The sequence below is a fragment of the Mus musculus genome, chromosome 14 (assembly GCF_000001635.26).
Source record: "Mus musculus strain C57BL/6J chromosome 14, GRCm38.p6 C57BL/6J".
NCBI classification, from domain to species: domain Eukaryota; kingdom Metazoa; phylum Chordata; class Mammalia; order Rodentia; family Muridae; genus Mus; species Mus musculus.
Window position 1 is genome coordinate 76809684 of NC_000080.6, and position 15597 is coordinate 76825280.

Here is a 15597-nt window from a genome sequence, read left to right on the forward strand (position 1 = left end):
CTATTTGGTGAGTCCTATGTATTGTTTAGAGAAAGGCAAATATCCTTTCTTCATGGACTCCGCCATGAAGTCCCACTTCTATCCCACTCTCATCCCCAACCCCGCCCCACTCGCTTTCATCCCACCTCCACTTCTATCCCACTCCTATCCCTACCCCCACCCCAGTCCCACCCCCATTTCCATCCTCACCCCGTTCCCACTCCTCAGACCCCATCCCTAGCCCCACCTTCACTCACCCCGCTCCCGAGGAGCATTTTGATTACAGCTGTTTGATTTTTTTTTCCTCTCTGACAATATACAATATATATTTTATTCAATTTCACATCCAGAACAGCCTTTTGGGATGGGGACTCGGCTACAGACATGCTAAATTAATTTTGTATGGTGAAAATAATCTTATTACCACAACGGTCCTGTTGTACACACAGCCTCATTCAAGACACTAACCTTGATCACAGAGAATAGATAGATGTCTCTGTGGCTACGAGAAGTTGTTGCTCTTGCAAAGTATGGGTTCTCAGCACCCACGTGGTGGCCCATAATCATCTGCAAACTCAGTTCTGAGGGATCCAGCACCCTCTTCTGGCTGCCCAGGGTACCAGGCACACACATGGCACACACATGTGCAGGCAAGAGAGAGAGAGAGAGGAGGGAGAGAGAGAGAGAGAGAGGGAGAGAGAGGGAGAGAGAGAGGGGAGGGGAGGGCAGGGAAGGGAAGGGGAAGGGGAGGGGGAGGGGAGGGGAGGGGAGAGGAGAGGAGAAAATAAAGATACATCAATATTAGATCTGGATCCTAAGCAGTGTTAGAAAGTAAATAAAGATAAGCATTGTTAGAAGATGATCAGACCAAAGCCTTTCCTTTTACCTTCCTCTGGAGAAGAATAAAGCCCAGAGGGTTCTAGCCCAGGGTCCCTACAAGGATTTCTTACAATATAAAAAGTTTCCTCTCACCCCTCAGGAGGGCTGGACCACGCATGGAGCTGCCCAAGTCTCGGGGACTAGATGGTCCCTGGCTGCGATCCACGTGCACCTTCCAGATGCTTAACGTGGGTCCAGTTATGGGAAATGGCGAGGAGCAATGAGCTTAGCAGAACCAATGCAGAGGCGCACAAGCAAGGTGCGCACGGTAATGAACAGGAGATGGCTCCATTTAGAGCTAACAGCGCGTCTGAGGAAGCAGTAAGAAAAGCAGGAACGGGGGTCTGAGGAGTTATTGCCAGACCATCTCTAACATCTGTGTGCCGAGGAGCAAAGTCACTCCAACTTTCTGGGCCTGTTTCTTGGCGTTACTGGGGCTTAAAAAAAAAGTTGGGTTCATTTGGAGGCAGGCAAAACAGTCTTTCCTGTGCAAGGAGTCGGGAGCGGGAGCGGGGTGAGTGAAGGTGGGGCTAGGGATGGGGTCTGAGGAGGGGGAATGGGGTGAGGATGGAAATGGGGGTGGGACTGGGGTGGGGGTAGGGATAGGAGTGGGATAGAAGTGGAGGTGGGATGAAAGCGAGTGGGGCGGGGTTGGGGATGAGAGTGGGATAGAAGTGGGATGCTTAGCAGTTGGGGTGGGGGTGGGGATGGGAGGAATGTCTGGAGCTCCTGGGAGAGAATTCTGTCACTGTCAAGTGTCTGGAGAATGTCAGAAGCCACGGACTATGTGACTGCCACACTCCGTTTCAGAGCTCATGTACTTCCAATCTAGGACAAGCTGTTTCTCATCACTTTCTGAAAAGCAAGGAAATTAGTACATTTGAAGCTGCTCCTATTTTTAAAACAAACCATCTTTTTTTCCCCCCCCCCTGTGTGGTAACTTGATCCTTGAGTTTTCTGAGGAAGTGTAGAGGTCTGGGAGCGATGGGGGAGTAAAAGCTTTAAAGATGTGGGAGCAAAATTCATTCAGTCGAAAGTGAACACCACAGAGCCAAAGGACAAGGAACTTGACTGTCTTTGAGGAAAATTCAGTACTTAGATTTTTTTTTGAAGGTTTATTCCTTTACTTCCCAGTTAACGATGTGACTGTGGGCTATTCTTAGAAAAATACAATTATTCTTAGAAAAATACAGCAAATAATTGCTTGTGGCACCTGTGATACAACTGCCTAGGCTAGACTTAATTTTTAATGAAGTAATTCCTACTAATTTTATAGTATTACATTTTTTGAGAAAGGATATCACGGTGTAGCCCAGGCTGGCCTGTGTCTCACTGCTGGCCTTAAACGGAGACTCCTTTTGCCTCTGTCTCCAGGGTCCTGAGTCTGTTTTCAACTTTGTCTTTCTCTCTGCATCGAGACTCCATTTCCCACCAACACCTTGCTCCTCAGCCTGTTCAAAACAGACAGTTGTGTCACAACACCTCTTGAATCTGTTTTGAAGAAACCCTGACCAAGGTTCATCGAATCAATCAATCAATCAATCAATCAATCAATCAGAAGGCACAGCCCAAATGAACTTCAGGTTTCAGGCTTAAATTCTGCAGCACAGCTCAGGTTCTAACCTGGAGGTTAACTGTTAGAACACTCTGGCCTCATGCTTTCTTTCTCTGAGTTCTGTGGAGCTGTCTTCCAGTAGTTGGCTGTGCTATGTGCAGGTCTTTGTCATTAGCCCGGATCACAGCCGCCACGGCTGTACAAGCCAGAGGCAGATCCTGGAGACAAAACTGTCCTGGCGAATGTCCTCGTGTGCACAGTCCTACTCTTTCGTCACTGGCACGTGTGACTTATTTATTCAGCTGTATGCACATGCGGTGGCTTTCTGCTTCCATCCATGGGGCTGGAAAGGGCCTCGTTATGTAAGGTGGCTATGAAATGAGCCTGCCTCTACAAGGTCTCCGCCTGGGCCACAGGAAGATGTCCAGGGTGTTGTGCAGCACATACACTTTGATTAGTACCTGGTACACTATCTGTCTCCCTTTGTAGCTCTCCATTCCTGTCCCTCACTGATCAGGTAACACTCCCTCTTCATGGAAAGCCTTGGGCTTCCAGAGTGTTCTTCTGTTAGTCTCCAGCTGGGGCACGATGAAGTACTGTTTAACTGCGACCCTTTCCAGAGCCTTCATGGACCCCTGACCCATCTAGAAGTGTTCTCTGCTTCCCTTTTGCACTGGATGGGAGTCATCCACGACCTCTCTTGCTGGTTACTTTGTAATACAGTGATGTTGCATAGAGGAGTTAGTGCTGCTATTGCAAGGTGAACGTCACCAAGACAGAAAAGCAAAACAAAACCAAACAAAGCAGGGGACCTCCTGAAACTTGGAAGTGTTTTAAAATCTGAAAAGTTTTTTGAGTGCTGATAGGGAAAAGAAAAATTTGGAAGGAATCAACCGTAACCTTCAGGGTCTGCGCGAGTCTCCAATTCAACACCTGTAGACTCTTGTCCGTCCGCCACTCCCCCCCCCCCCCCAGGAATGGGATTGGCTCATATGTTTCTCTCTGCTGGTGTACAGAAACACATTTTTTTCTTCTGTGCACTGGGGAGTATCGGGTTTTGTTTTGTGCACAGACTTACTTGGGAACTTGTATAAAATCAACTTCAAGCTGTGTGACTACAAGTCACTATATTATAAATCAATTTATAATTGTTTAGATTTGGACCCAATCCCTGTGAAATTTCACTATGTATAGGTAAATAGGTCAATATTCAGAAAGATTCAGTTCTAAGCACTCAACAGGAATTACTATAAATTGTCAGTGGACAAGATGGCCATAACCTCATAATACAATTTAATAAATAATACTTATATGATGTTGAAAATAAAAAAGATATCTAAATAAGAAAATATTAATGTCTCAAATAAAGTCAGGAGGCATTTCCCTTTTTGCTTTCATTTTTCCCCCTTTTTATTCAGAATGAAACCTGCCATAATACCATTTCTAGTTCTGTTCTCATTAGAAAATTCAATACTCTTTTCATACTTTTTTGCATTAGTTTATGGCTATGCATGTGTGTTGCATGCATATATGTGGATACATGTTTGCCGGTGTGCACACCTGAGCACTTTGGGACACCACCATGACATTCCCCAATGCCACAGGAAAATCTTTTGTTTCTGTGTACCAGCAGAGAGATACCTATGAGCGACTTCCAGTCCTCTGGGAGAAAAAAACAGGATTCTACAGGTATTGCATTTAGACTCATGCAGACCCGAAAGGTTACACTCAATTCCTCTCGATGTGCCTCGACATTTATTTTCAGAGAGCAAGAATGACTGTCCATAGAATCTTATCAAATGCTCTCTAGAGAACTGAGCCTAGAGTAACAAAAATATTCCTTTGCCTTGGTAGAGAGCCCATGAAAATAATGTTTTGGATCCAGTTACAGGAATTCTATTCAGCAACAATACTGTGGCAGTGTTTTCTCTGCCTTTGTCCACGTTAAGTCACTGTCCTGAGGGAACAGATTTTATTCCATTATCATTATTATGGTTCTGTCCTGTCAGCAAATTGTTGGGAGCTTTGCTCCTCATTCCTTTTGATTTTTAAATAGATTTATCTTAGAAAATTTAGTTAAATTAACCTTAACATCTAACTCAGTTACTGCCCGTACCCAGCTTCTACACAGCAGGCAGTGAGCTGTAGCAACTGCTGCCTGCTTGTGCATCTCTGGCCATCCTCTAATCCCTCCCCTCCCCAGGTGGCTTGTTTTGCTGCTTCACTGTAAAATCACCAAGACATGCAGTTCTGCTTCTTGCCTAGAATATCTGGACATCTGGGGTCCAACAGTATGCTTGTGACAACAAATTCTCTTACAGTCGTTTAAACCTTTCCAGAGTGTTCTTAAGATAGCCTCCTCTTTTCTGGCCCAGATTCGACCTTTGGTGAACACCTCTACCCACAGTGTGCTGGTCACATACAGCTTTCCCATGGTGTTTTATTTACCCCCAAGAAGAATCTAGATGGAGCGGTGTTATTGAGCTCATTTTAAAGGATAACAAAACAAAACAAATACAAAAAAAAATACAAGTCAAAACAACTGAAGAGCTTCTAATGATGTACGAGGATCACAGAATAACAAGGGCTGAGGTTAAATTAGGTCCCGCTCTCTTGCTTCCAAGGCTTGTTGATTAAGGCATTGAAAATAACTGCCTGACCACACCCACAAGCTCCCATCTTAGGCATGGAATTCTGCATTTTTTTCTTCTCCAATAGATGTATAAGATATATTAATCTAACTCAAGGTGCCATGTAGTTGATTTCTAAGATAAAATAAGACCTGCCCAAAAGAATTGTAGACATGATTTTAATGGAAGAGAAGGGAGAAATGCCATGTAACCAGCTGTCCAGATGCCCTTGTACATCCCCCCAAATGCTGTGTTTATCAGGGACATTGTTCTTCATTAAGTCCCCCTGGTTTCCAAAAACTCTTATGAATAAATTGAGTCTGGAGCCCCGTGGAAGACTCTATAAGGTCACTGTATGAGAGAACAATTTGATCTTTTGAAATGGAAAAGGCAAAATGCACCAGAATATCCTGTGTGTGTGTGTGTGTGTGTGTGTGTGTGTGTGTGTGTGTGTGTGCTGAGGTTGGGGAATGTGTATAATGGGAATTGAAAGAAATAGAAAACTATATTCTAATTAATCAGTGTTAATTATATTTTGAGAAACAAGAAAAACCCTACAACAAACAAACAAAACCCAGGCATGGTTAGAAGTGTAACAAATACAATTCAGAATTCAAAACTGCTGGCAAGTAGCATAGAGCAGTTGAGCACACTGGCTTAGCAGGAAGCTGTTAAGGTTAAAGTTAGTTACCCGAATTGAGTCCCAGTTTAGCTCAGATCTATTAGCTAATTGCTACGAAGCATTTGATACTCTGAACACTTAAAAACGAGCCACTCTGGTATGTTTAGTTTTTCTCCTGTAATCTGTAAAGTGGGCACAATAATAATAAGTAGACTTAGGGATATTTGGAAGAGTGCACAAGAAGCACCTGGAAAACCCTAAAAGCATGGTATTTTCCAAAGGTAGGAAATGCCTGTTGCGTTTTAAAACTCCACAAAAGAGCATGATCTATTTCTTAGGTCATAGCGTTGGGAAAGACTTTATATCGCAATAGATATTGTTGCCGTGTTTAGAGATAGAATACTTTTATAGCTGTCCCTGGCCAGGAGGCTGGTGTGGAAGCAGGCAGACGTGGTTGGGCATCCTGGATTCACTTGCCAAGAGAACACGCAGCTGTGCAATTGATATCAACCCCAACCATAGAGCTGTTCCGGACAGAACAGGACAGTTCTGAGTCAGGGAGAGTGGGGAGCAACAGAGCCACCAGGATCGTTTTAGGGAAACTGAACACTGCACCGTCTGTAAGGAGAGACCTTCGCGTTTGCTGCCAGCCACAATTAGTTTGTTGCTCATGGCTTAATAATCTCTTCAGATATAATGGGTGGAAGCGAGAGACCGAGTTCCACCCTGCTGTGCTGAGGTATCAGCCTCACCTCTCCGGAGGGCACGCTAAAGCCTACTGCGTGTCTTCAGCGTGTACTTCCTGAGCTTGGAATTCCTTCCTTTCCTAAACCTTTCAGTTCCCTTATCCACAAACCAGGGGTGGTAACCGTATGAAACCTATAGGGTTGTTGTGGTCGGCACATGCCGAAGGTGCTCCAGAATGCTCAACTATTATGCTCCTTCTGAATTCACCTCTTCAATAGACTAGCCTTTTTTTTTCTTGTAAAAAAGAATTACCAGTGAAATGTGCATTTCATATTGACAAAATATATAATAATACACTTCATACCTCACAGGGACTTGACCCATTATGCTGGGCTTTCCTACAGATAACTGTTTGGCTCTCTATCACTGCACAAAATGGTGCAAGGTCTGCTTCTCCATGGCTAGCAGTCTTCTCCTCGGCTAGAAATGTTGCTTTTACCTTGGCTTTGACACGTAGTTCTGGGTTCATTTTAAATGTATTAGCCACCTTCGTGCAAAGAATACTGATTTCTTTGGGCTCTGGGTGAGGTGCCTCCGTAATGAATCTTAAAGCCTGCCGAGTCACAGAGAGCAACACTGAAGGAGAAGCGGGAGGTTCAGAGACTCCCAGTTTGTGGGACTCAGGAGTCTGGAGCTGAAAGGTAGAGAAAGGGAAGGCTTCCCAAAGGGAAGTCATGAAAGCTGAAAACTAATGGCTTCTGAGAGGCAGAACTGTCAGCAACACTACACTGGAGAATGGTACCTTAGGCTTGTGGGACAACACTGTCCCCAGAGGCCTGGAGCTGAGGTACAGCCCCACCTACCCGTGTGTAGCAGCAAGATGAGTTGGAAAGGATGGAAGCTGCTAGATCAAACATAGGCTTGGAGGCCATATTAAAGGGTAAGGGGCAGTTACCAAAGGGTTTTAAGTCAGGCAGTGAAGTGAACTGATGTGATGTTAGATGGATCATTCCAACTACTTTGGATGGATCTTGGTAGTAGGTGGTGGCCGCTGGGCATTCAACTGTTGTCGTCTAATGATTCTGGCCCTTCTATGAGAGGTATATAGATTTGAGAGATGTGTAAATCCCTGCCTTGGAGTCTCCTGCATCATGATACATAGAAGGGCTACTCTCCAGTGGCTCCTCCTGCTGTCAGCATTCAGAGCACAGTTGGGAGAAAGAAGGGCATGGCCGCTTGAAGTAGAGCTTAAGAGCTACCTCTCGCTCTAATTATCCCTGTTGCCTGGGATACTGAAGGGCTCTTCAGTCTCCTTTGACCTTAATTAAACTCATTGCACAGCCCAACCCAGTCCCTGTTATCAAGACATAAGCAAACTAAGACAGCTATAAAGAGTAATTTGCTCAACTTTATGACTCTCTCATTGGCACCAAGGGCATTGTCCCCATGGCCTAAGCCACCAGACACAATTGCTCAGGACTGCCGGTTAGCTGACCTGCTGGGACCAGCTCTGACTCATCTATTTACTGTAGAGCAAAGGTAACTTGGGATGCAAGAGCCGACTGCTGCCTCCCAGGAGGCCCTCAGTACTGGAAATGAAGACACCGAGCTTCAACTGGAAGTGTTTCCATTGGCACAAGCTCAGGTTGCATAAAGTGTGCCCATAAGAGGTCATGCCCCAAGGATGTGAAGGAGTGCAGGCATGCATGTAAGGAGCTGGAGTCCTCAGGACTTGCTGTTGAAGGTCATTCCACTGAGCAGCCTCCAGGCAGCTGTAATCACTTGCAGGTGCTGTGATACTCAGTTTGGGGTGTTTCAATCCAGTAGCATCCTTTCTCAGAAGAAGATTAATATAATAGAATACCAGCAAGAATAACATCAGCATCATTCATTAGTGGGGCTTTAGATTTTGAAAGCAGAGTGTCTTCCAGATGGTGTAGAGTATCGCTGGACATGAGACAAATGTACTTTTTAGAGTATGCCTATAGTTACCTGGGGAGTTTTAAAATGTCAGCGCCTAGACTCACTCTTCAAGACTCTAAATTAAATGATTCCTGAATGGGGCCTGAGAATGAGTCTTTTAAGACTCCTTGGATAACTCTGGTATGCAGTTTAGGTGGATAACCGTAGCTTCTGTCCCTACATTAGCCTACAAGGTGAGGGCTTTGCTCAAGTGAAGAAAATGGGGCCACGGAGAACAAAGAACCCACATTCAAGCAGAAGCAAGGACCTCAGCCTTCAGCCTGCCCAGCCACCAGTCCCAGCTCCAAGCCACTTCACATTCTGCATAGTGTGTTCTCCAGTGAAATGTAAACAGGAAGAGCTCACAGAAAGGGCAGTGGCACTCCATGGGGACCCGGGAGCTGTGAGAAGTTGCATCACCACCGCTAAGAGCGTTGTAGTGTGGAGGTGACCTGCACAGGAGAGTTCCGAAAGGTAATAGCCCAAGAGTTGGAATACGGTGTTGAGGGTTACCGTAGCTCCTGACTCAGCCTAACCCCAGGAGTGGCACAGAGCAGATGTTTGCTCAGCAGGGCACGGGGGAAGGCAGCTTCATGCATACTCTGTCACCCTCTGCACTGTCACGCTGCTGCAGGGAGAGGGACTTCTGTCTTCAGTGTTTCTCATCTGCTGTGCTGTGTCTGCTCAGAGCTGGCACAGTTTCCCAGGCTACCTCTAAACCATACGTCTGAAAGAACTCAAGATCACACAAGTGCACACACCATGGAGTGGGAGTGAGTGCCCTGAGTCCTGGTTCACCAACTGTGCACATCCTTAGACACAACTGCCTGAAAGAAATGTTATTGAATGGGATTCCTTCCTCTCTGCTGCAACCCACCAGCTCCTAGCCTGAAGCACGGGCACAGATCCAGGGTATGACTGCCTCTAAAGCTTCCCCCTTCAAAGAAAAAGATGCCCCTCCCAAGGTGTTTCTGTACTAGCTATGAAGAGGTTCATCTTTGAGGTCTAATGAGGGGGCGTGGGAATGTTCTAGAAACTAGGATAGGAGGTGCCTGATCCTCTCTGTGTTCCAGATGGAAACTCTACTATTTTAAACTCCTCAACAAAAACCTAGACTGGACATATCCATTCATTATATACTCCACCCTTGTTAAAAGTTTATAACATCGTGGGGACTGGATAGGGGTCTCAATGCTAAAGAGCACCGGCTGTTCTTGCAGAAGACTTGGGTTTGGCTCCCAGCGCTCACGTGATGCTTCATAGCCATCTGTAACTCCAGTTTTAGGGGCTTCAGCATCCTCTGCTGACCTCAGTGGGCACCGGGCGTGCACACTGTGTACACACATGCATGCAAATCACCAATACACATCAAATTAAGTGACCTTTAAAGTTTACAGTACCGGAGACTCTTCATGTTTTCTTCTCCTGGAAGTACACAAGTTAGAGTAGGGAAGTAGCCTAAAGGGTAAGCATACTGAAAGAGAAAATGTATGTGGTAGGGGCCCAGGCAGGGGTCTGAGGCCACCAGGACGGGACCAGGAGGGTAGCTGTCCTAGAGGAGTCATTTCTAACTTGAGACTTACCAAATACCTTATAGGAGTTTCAGGAGTGGAGAGTGGGGAAGGTTTTTTTCTTTTCTTTTCTTTTTTCTTTTTTCTTTTTTTAAGCAACTGGGCAGCTTCAGCCAAGGAGCAGCGAACAGTCTGTCTGTCCCTTGTGTCCATAAAGGGGTGTTCCCTGACAAAAGGTCACCCTGGCTGAGCTCCAGTACCTCTTCAGAGACTTGGACTTCCTTCTGGACATTCAGGACAAAGGGCTTAATCTGCGTGAGCTGAGTTCCTAACGCGGATATTTTCGCCCCAGCAGAAACATCCAATTCCAGAGGCCTGCCAAGTTTTCCCAAGAAGGCATGAGCCAGAAAGAGGCAGCTGCAGGGTGGGAGGCAAGTGGTGTCAGCACCAAAAAATAAGAGGAGTCAGATGAGGCCAACAGAGCACAAAGCGCTTGCTAAAGGTATCCTTTCCCCCTGGGTAAGCATTCCGTGGAGCACTAACTGTCGTGACAGGGCAAACAAACAGGCTCTGGAGCCAGCGGCTGCGTTTCCACCCTTGTACCAACACATAGCATCTTGGGCTGCTGACTGCAGATCTCTGAGCCTCATCTCTCTCTCTCTCTCTCTCTCTCTCTCTCTCTCTCTCTCTCTCTCTCTCTGTGTGTGTGTGTGTGTGTGTGTGTGTGTGTGCGTGCGTGCATAAAGGCACTAGAATCACACCTGAATAGTTGCCAGTAATGATTAGGTGAGGTGCTCTGAGCAGAATAACTCAAGGCTTACTCCAGAAGAGACTTGAACAAAAGCTTCCAGCCCTCCTTGAAAACAGGCATCTCACTGAAAGGCCCTAATGTCAAAACTTGTCATCCACATAGGCCAGTGAGGAAATGAGGCCCTCCATCCCCCTTCTCAGAAACGTCTGTGATGAGCCTCAGCGCAGACTCAGGGAGCCACAGGGCGAGCCAGTGTAAACCCACTCAGGACTGACTGCTCCATCTTCTTCCTGCTACACTCCAGCCACTTGCCCAGAAAATCAGTTCTCTATCGTGACACCAGTTGGGGAACCACGATGACAGTCTCCCTTCTTTCGCAGTTTCTGTGAAGGTAGAGACCCAGGGAATAAATGAACAGGTGAATGAATGGATGGGTGAATAAGTAAATAATAGCATGACCCACTGCAAGCTTCCTAATTTGGGAGTTCTCCCCTTCTCCCTCATCTTTCCGTATGTTCCCGGAACTGTGAAAATCCAGCTTCTAGTCACCTAACAAGCAACATTTCTTCTCTCCTTAATTCCATCACCACTCCAAGTCAATTTTTGTGAAGCCTTTGAGATAGGCTTTGCCAAGGAACATGAGAACTGGTAGGTAGAATTGTTAAGTTGCTCCGTTAGACCCTCACGGAGATCACAGAGGGAAGCCATCTCCACCTAGGACACGGAAGGGGCCTACGTCATCCCACTAGAGCTCTGCTCTGTTGGACAGCAGGAGACATCAAAAGGTCCAGGGTCTTGTCAGGAGTTCTCCTCCCTTTGTTCCGGTGGATTTGTGGGGTGGAGGTGGAGTCTCAGGATATTAGCTCCCGATCTGCTCATGTTTCCGTCACTCCCTGAATCCTGTCCCCGATGAAGGCTGATCCTTCATTATCTGGTCTCCTTCCCCACAGCTGCACCCCTAAGTGTGGTCACACTGGGGACCAGACCTTTTAATGTAAGGTCATCTAAACCGCCAAAGATCCTTTCCTCCATCTAAAACATCCCAGCACATCCCTCCCAAAGCCCTTCAGTCAGAAATGTATGGGCACATCTCTCTTTAGCTTATACTGCATGTGGCTGGAGAGGCTAGAGTTGAGTTCAGCTTCATGAGCAGAGGTGACAGGTGCAGGGCTCCCAGCTCTATCTCTGTCCCCTCCTTCCCTGGCAGAGCCCGGGTCCTTAACATAAAATTCAATGCCGTGCCCTTGCCCATGCCATCCCTCACCTATGCAGTCCCCTTACACATTTCTGGAAAAACACTCTAAGAAGTGTTTCTCTTTCTGCCCAAGCTGAGCACGTGTGCCGTACATGCTCAGCTATCACTGTATACCCGTGTACTGTACAAGACCAGCCACGCTCACCATCACAGCTCTTCTCTTTGTTGGCTGAGAGAAACAGCTCCGGTTGTGGTGTTATCTTACATTCTTAGTAAAGATCCTTCTTTGATGGCGTGGGGTGGAGCAAGTGTCCCAGTTAAATGCTTTACAGTGGTTCTCAAAAAAAAAAAAAAAATCCTCCAGAGTCAATCTAATTTTATTATCTTCTGTCACTTTTAAGTGGGGTTTTAAAGCACTTAACTGGGTTTAAGAAAAAAACATTTAAACACCCATGGTCTGCCATGTAATAGTGTTAGGAAAGAACCCAACAGCAGAGGTCACAGACAAATCCTTCTGCCCCATTCTGCAGCTGCCATTTTCGGCCTATGCTGCTCTTACCAGGGCAACTATGGCAATGCTGGACTTACAATTTACCCTCCAGCCTTTTCCCTGTGGCCTGTGTTGCTCCAATAGCTCAGCCATCAGGTCATGTGCCGGCTCAAAGTCCTCTATTAACTCTTCACTTGTGATAAGAGGCATTCCACACTCCCACCAGATAGTCGATGCGCCATAATGAGCCTCCTCTTTGGTGTCCAGACGGAATTATGTCGTGTCTCATCGTCGGCTTTTGATAGCTCTGAGAAGGTTTTTTCTTTGTGCTCAGAGTTATGGCTCCCTCTGCACCCACCCTCTCAAGACCCATTCTCTTACCCCTCCCTCGATGTCTGCCCCAGTGTAGCCCACATTCTCGTTGCCAATACATGCACCTGCCTGTTCATGTTCCTAAGCAATCACTTTGTGTTTTATTTTCCTATATCCACAAGGGACAGAGATGGATACAACTCCTGGAGAGGCAGGACCCCATCACACCATTTTCTCATACAATTTGCTAGTGGTTTTCAGCTGACCTGCTCAGGCAACATTTTTGCTCCTTTTTCTTCAGAAGCCCGAGAAGGACTTGCTACCCCTGAGATAATTTCCTTTGCAATAATCCATGCCCATTTTAAAATAGTTTAATCTCTTACACTGCCTGTGCATCTATCCTCCAGACACCGTTTGTTGAGTAGGCAAGGAGGGAGGGTCCATTGAGATTGAATATAAATCTATTGTGTCTCTAGTGGCCATATTTGGACATATTTACATGTACCTACAAAGCCACTCTAGAAATGTTTGGGTCCTTACTTGCAAATGAGGGGAACTGAAACTCAGTGAGGGTTAACTTTTTTTTTTCTGAGATGCCAGTCTGATGCCAGACATGGTGCCAAAGAGGAAAAAATGTTTCAGGATGGTACTTGTTAGGATGGTCTTCACAGATGCAGTGGCGACAGGCCAGACCTTGGCTGGGTGGGCAGGAGGGAAGCGCACTTTGTGTGAGCAGCATCCCAACGACTTCAGATGCAAGGTGACAATGTGAGCATTTACACGTCCAGAGACAGAGACCTGTCCTCATTTCCCTTTCCAATGAAGTACTAAAGTCAATTACCTAGATGGGAGCAGGCAAACACTGAAACGAGCCAGACGGGTCAAAGTTCAGCGGTAAGTGAACTATGGAGGCTGGTTAAAGGCCAGAATTAATGCTGAGCAAAAGGCAGAGTCTTTATGTTTGAACTGCAGGCCAAAAGAGACTCCTAAACCAAGTAGCTGAAACCGGGCGAACACACATTCCAGATGGTTACCCCATAAGGGGACAAAAATGATGGGGACAGTGTGGGTTCATCCATAGTAACAAACATGGCCAAATGGGAGCCACTGTACTTTCTGCTCAAGTTTGCTATGCAGCTCTTACGCGCGTTCGAGACCGGCCAGGAAAGACGCAACAAGCCAGAATCTTCTGCGGCAAAGCTTTATTGCTTACTCAGGAGCAAGAGAGGAAGAGCTCGGCAGAGAGAGGCAGAGAGGAAGAGAGAGAGAGACGCAGAGAGACGCAGAGAGAGAGGCAGAGAGAGGGGCAGAGAGAGAGAGAGAGGCAGAGAGCAGAGGAAAAGACGAAGAGAAAGAGACGAAGAGTCGAAGAGAGGGAGTGCCAGAACCCCGTCCCTTTTAAGGAGAATTATCCTCCGCCTAGGATGTGTTACTCCCTGATTGGCTGCAGCCCATCGGCCCAGTTGTCATCACGAGAAAGGCAGAGCACATGGCGGGAAAACTGCCCCTGCACATGTGCAGATTATTTACTACTTAGAACACAGCTGTCAGCGCCATCTTATAATGGCAAATGTGAGTGCGGCTCCCCACATGCAGCTACAAATGTTCTGAAATGTAGACTGTAAATGAAAAAGATGGAAAATATTTACTGAATGAGCCCAGGGGCCAAGGCAAAGCAGTCCCTGTGAGCAAGGGGAGAGGAAGGCTTTCCTGCACTCTGGGCTGGAGCCTAGGCAGCCCTGCCTGGCTAACATGCCTCACTGTCTTTGACTTTCCAGTTCACTCCTTAATGAAATACTATGCCATCACAAGCTTCAAACAACCAGAAATGGAATATAAGAAAAGAGGAAAAGGAACAGAAGGGACTAAGGACTTTAATTGCATCATTTTTTTTAAAAGAGACCATTGTACATGCAGTTTGCAAGAGCATGGAGTCTAGATGGCTGGGAGGAGTTTTACAAAGCTCTGGGTATGTGGTATCCTTGGGAGTGACTTGGCTTTCTCTACTTTTCTGTTCTAAAATGCGGTGACTCACACCTACTGCACCGCATATAGTTGTGACAAGGATGATATTGTATTAATGTATAATATGCTTAGACCAAGAGCCCATGTTCACCCGTTAGGATTCCTTACTGGGTGTGTGATAATGGGTTAAATACAGAGGACTTACTGGTGAGCCAAAAAAGATCTCTGCAGCTTGTTGAACTTGCAATCTAAGAAAGAGAGATGTCAAACAAAGAAATATAAACCTCTATTTTTCTCTTGAAGCATGTGTCTTGAAGCCCATCATGGAAAAAGGAGAAAGTTTCCAACCCTCATGGGACCCAGTTGGAATCCGTGGATTGACAAGAGGAAGGAACACTGAGAAATAACCCTTTGCTTCCACATTGACTGCTGAGAGGGTAACACACAAAGGCAGATAGGGTGTGGATCAGCACTCTTAAAAGTTTAGAAGGTCTCAGGCTCAGTTGGATTAAGGAGGTTTGCCTAGCTTAGCTGCCCAGCATTGCCTTTTATATGAATTACAACACTATTCAGAGCCACATACCATCACTAACATCTCATAGAATAAGATCCAATATTTGATGAGAAAAAAGTGCTGCTCTATCAAGAGGTGGATGGTACCTAGTCTGTCAAATGGCCAAGAATCATTTTCAGACAATAGAAATAGACCTATAGTAGGTACAGATATGTCAGATACAGATACTATGTGCATGGTGGTTAGAATAAGAATGGACCCTGTAGGCTCATATATTTGAATGCTTGGTCACCAGAGACTGGCACTAGTTGAGAGGAATTAGGAGATGTGGCCTTGTTGGAGAAAGTGTGCCATTGCAGGTGGGCTTTGGGGTTTCAAAAGTCCAAGCCAATTCTAGTCTCTCTCTCTTCCTGTTGCCTGCAGATCCAGATGTGGATCCGTTCTTTCTTCAGCACCATGTCTGCCTGCCTTCTATCATGCTCCCACCATGATGACAATGGATTAAACTGATGAATTGTAAGTCAGCCCCAATGAAATGCTTTCCT

At 46.1% G+C, this 15597-nt stretch overlaps 1 long non-coding RNA gene across 5 annotated transcripts in view; it reads left to right on the forward strand.

Annotated features, from left to right (window-relative positions):
* Positions 1–15510, forward strand: part of Gm30246 — a 44483-nt gene extending 28973 nt beyond the window's left edge. Inside the window, exons 1-3 of one of the 5 annotated variants that reach the window (XR_383621.3) lie at positions 1323–1372; positions 14842–14975; positions 15476–15510. This is a non-coding gene — a long non-coding RNA (predicted gene, 30246). Of the gene's footprint in view, positions 1–1322; positions 1373–8406; positions 8789–10134; positions 10328–14103; positions 14146–14841; positions 14976–15475 lie in introns of those variants that run through there. The other 4 variants (XR_383620.3, XR_383622.4, XR_874838.2 and 1 more) reach the window with 4 other exon arrangements.
* The last annotated feature ends 87 nt before the right edge of the window (positions 15511–15597 follow it).